At 30.7% G+C, this 4,363-nt stretch overlaps 1 long non-coding RNA gene across 1 annotated transcript; it reads left to right on the plus strand.

Annotated features, from left to right (window-relative positions):
• Positions 1-300: 300 nt before the first annotated feature.
• On the plus strand, positions 301-2,804 carry LOC115716011 (uncharacterized). The gene is made up of 3 exons (XR_009688244.1): positions 301-575; positions 697-758; positions 2,554-2,804. It is a non-coding gene; the product is annotated as an uncharacterized LOC115716011 (long non-coding RNA).
• Positions 2,805-4,363: the final 1,559 nt, after the last annotated feature.

Below are 4,363 nucleotides of genomic sequence, written 5' to 3' on the forward strand. Positions count from 1 at the left end.
CTCAATTTTGGTTTCTCTGATTCTCTCTCAGTAACACATACTCAGTTCCTGGCCGACAATGAGCTCAATTGGAGAGGATCCCTTTCATAGGACTTGGACAATGAGAGTTGATGTCATAACTGTCATTATGCACTATTACAAAAGGCAAAATTCGCGACGGTCTCAAAAACGCTTTTTTTGAGGACCCGTCGCTAAAAAAATTATCTGAGTGGTAAAAACCGTCGCTTATAGTACACTATAGGCGACAGTTTTTAACACTCGTATACATTAGGCGTCGGTTAATAAATATAGTGAAAAGATTAAAAAAAAAAATTGATGCGCTATTACTGACGTTTTAGAACCGTCGGGCAAAATATGGACCACGATTTTAAAGCGTGGCCCATACTTTGCCCGACGATTCTAAACCGTCGGTAAATACCCTTTCAAAATAAAATCTCGTGCGTCAGACCTCTCCTTCATATTAGCCTCAATCGCGATTTGCCCTAAGCCTTTTGCTTCACCCCAACGCACGAGCCTATCTCTGGTTTCCATCAGATCGACGAGCCCCCAATCCGTCAGCCGTGAGCCTATCTCCGGTAAGACTCTCTCTCTCTCTCTCTCTCTCTCTCTCTCTCCATTTTTTCTTTTTTTTCTCTGCCGAGCCTATGTCTAGTTTCACTCACAATTTGTTGCCGCTGCTCCACCCATCCAAGCCAGCTCTGGTTCAAGATTCCGTTGTCCGCCCGTGATTGAAGGCATAATCTGCTCCTTCCTTCCAGGTATGTTCTTCATCTCCTTGCCTCTAGCGTATATATATATGGATAAGACCAAATAATAAGAAGGTATGGATTATTATATCGATTCAGAATTCTAGGTCATTCAATTCTTATTCATTTTGATTTGATTTTGATATTGATTTCTGTGATCGCGCAAGTTACCGATCGAAGTAGGTCTTACTTGAACCCGAATTTAAGTTTTGTTCTCCTTTTGATAATTGATCTGAAGCTTTTTGCTTTCGACGGTCAAAGTCAATATCTTTTTTGTCGATGGAATTAGATTAGCCATTTGTTCTGTTCACTGTGTTTTTCTTATGAGTTTTATTTGTGTGCGTGTTTGATTCTCGAGAAAATAGAACGCCAGAAGATGGGAATTTGTGAATATTGTATTTTGTGTTAAGTGATAACTGTAGGCATACTTTCTAAGTCGTTTTTAGTGTTCTGACAACTTGAGTTTGCTTCATCTTTTAAATTGGATTGAATTTTACTCGAAGCAGTTTTTCTCTTTCCTCCTCATTGTAGTATTGAATCCTTATAAATCGAGTGTTTGATTTATAAGCAAAACTTCTCTTTATGTGATCTTATACTATATTCATGCTTTCCTTGATGATGAAGATGACGATGACAGATCATCTCAAGGTTGATTAGGAATTTGGCTTGAAATCAATAATAAGATCAGTTTGTAATGATATCATAATATATGTATAAATATTTTTTTTGTAGCAATATATGTATATATATTTAATATATATGGAAAAGAGGAAGCAGGCTAGGATAGAATAAGATTCTCATAGATATATTTTATGAATATTGTGTGTTTTGCTTAGCTATTTTTATAAACAACAAACTGCAGGTTGCTTTTAAATAAAACCAAATGTTCCAAATACTGCTTTTTAGTTCTTCCAAATGTGTCAGCACTTCTTTTTTTATTTATTTGTTTATCTTTTTCTTTGAGTCCTCTTGTGTTCTGGTTCAGTTGTCATTGTGACTAAATTAACGAAGCAGAAAAATACTAAGTTATATTCAATTGTCATCTAAATCTGAAAGTACAATATTAGAGACTAAGTTATATTCAATTTCAATATCTATAGAATTAAACATAACATCATGTACTATCTTATGTTAATTATAAAATGACTAATGTAATCAAGTTGGTACTTATGAAATGATAAAAATAAAGATGGTTGTTCGGTGGGAATTGAAGAAGGTTCACTTGGTAGATAGTAAAAAAGAATGAAGTTACTGCTGCTGTTTAAAAAACTTGCATTATCTTATGTGTAAAAACAGTGGGGATCGAGGGTCTTACTCTCAATCAAACTTGGAGCTTTTATATCTTTTTTAGTTACATATGATAATGCAGCATTTGTAGTACTTTATTATGTAAATTTTTAGCTTATATTTTCTTGCTCTCTGCAGTGCTCTGTATTTGTATTATATGCTTTGGCTTTTTCGTTTTTTTTTTTTGTTAACAATACCAAAATTGTAGGTGTTTGTGATAATTGATATAAAAGTTTATTGAATTAAAATTAATTTTTACTTCCTAACATTTCTGATTCTGTTCTTTGTAGTATTTCCCACATCACTTGAACATCTTCATAACCACACATTTGTACATCATCATGCAGCTTCAATAGTCCAACACCTACAAAATTAATTCACCCCAAAATTAATATACAAAACATATTTGCATAACAACTCACAATTCCATAATAAAGAAATATTAATTCAAAAAAGAATGTAGTGTAGTGTAGAAGGTCTTTTACTAGTTAATATATAATTTTTTTTTTTTTTTTTGCAGGGTAAGAGCGATCCGTATTCAAATGATGAGATGAATATTCTGCGTGATCAGTGGATTGAATACGTTCGAGCACAGGCAGTGCAACAAGGACTATTACAATGATCAATTTCTGTTTTTGTTTATACTTAATCCTAAATAATTAGTGACAATATATAAATCATGTAGGGAAAACTTTACTATATAAATCAGAATCTGTTTTAGTTTGACAAATGACAATATATATACTTTATCCTAACTATTTTTTTCCTTTTTTTTTTTTTTTTGCAATCTAATGACCATTAAAAACTGTCGTTGAAAAATATGAAATTTATAATTAGACTGAAAAGTTTATTATAGGCGATGGTTTAAAACTGTGCCTAAAATATTATACGCCACAGTTTTAAAATGTGTCCTATAGTATAGACTACGGTTTAAAACCGTGGCCTATACTATAGGCCACCGTTTAAAACTGTGCCTAAAATACTATAGGCGACGGTTTTAAACCGTGGCCTATACTATAGGCCACGGTTTAAAACCGTAGCCTAAATTATATGTCACGGTTTAAAACCGTCGCCTATAGCGTTCACTATAGGCGACGGTTTTACACCGTGGCCTATACTATTTTTTCGACGGTTTTAAACCGTCGTCTATTCTACCTAGTATTCGCGACGCTCGTATAGGCGACGGTTTTATGGACTGTCGTGAATTCTTTGGCCGACAGTGTAAAACCGACGGGAATTTAGGGTTTTTTAGTAGTGATGACAGTTATGACATGTCCAAGCTTGGTATTTTGTAAGATTCTATGAGTGTAGACAAATCAAATGTAAGGCCAAAAATATAAAATTATAGTTTATAATTATAACTTTATTAATTATAAAGAAACATTAACAAAGTAAGAAGAGATAGAGAAGGCGATTCCATTTTTTTAAGGAAAATTTACATGTATGCACGTTTTTTGGTATTTAATATCAGTATTGACGTGAATTTTTTAAATATTAATATTGCCGTATTGTTTTTTACCGTTTTCTATTCTTATTATTGATTGTGTGTTGGATACAATAAAGTACTACTTTTGATGACGTCATTTTTACTTCTCACATCATCATGATATGGGACAGAGTGAACACCTAATGAGAAGTTTTATAATTTTAAATATTAATTTCCTTTTTTAAAGTTTGGTTGGACCCAAGATAAAATAGAGTAAATTTAATAGTTTGTAGTTTGTATACTTAATGTTTTTTTTTCCTCACTTTTTTAGGATTTTATTACAATTTGTTCAATTGTAATTTTGATACTATATAATTTAAGATTTATTTTTCATTTTTTAAGGATCTTATTGATGTATGTATAAATGTATTTTTGATACTGTATATCTTAGGTTTTTTTCTTGTATATTATAGAATTGTATACTGTATAGTATATTATAATTTTTTGCATCTGATTTATTTTATTAATCATATATTTGATGATTGATATAATTTTGTTTGCCACTAATATACATCTCATTTTATATGATGTAATTTTTGTAAAATCTTTTGTATATTTTTTTTATTCTTGAGAATTTTATTTGAGCGGCTGTTATTTTGATACAATATACTTTAGAGTGTTTTATTTTAAAAAAAATATGTTTGTATATTACATAGAACTGTTATATATGTGCATTTTTTATATGATTAGGATATATTTTTATTTTTTCAGTGTGTTTTTTGAAAAAAAAAATTGTTGTAGTATATTTTTGTATATGTATTTGTTTTAGAATTTTAATGTGATTTTGATTGTGTATGTTTAATGGTTTTTTTTTTGTCTTTATTTTTTTAATATTTTATTGATG

This window comes from Cannabis sativa, chromosome 6 (assembly GCF_029168945.1).
Source record: "Cannabis sativa cultivar Pink pepper isolate KNU-18-1 chromosome 6, ASM2916894v1, whole genome shotgun sequence".
Taxonomy (NCBI): domain Eukaryota; kingdom Viridiplantae; phylum Streptophyta; class Magnoliopsida; order Rosales; family Cannabaceae; genus Cannabis; species Cannabis sativa.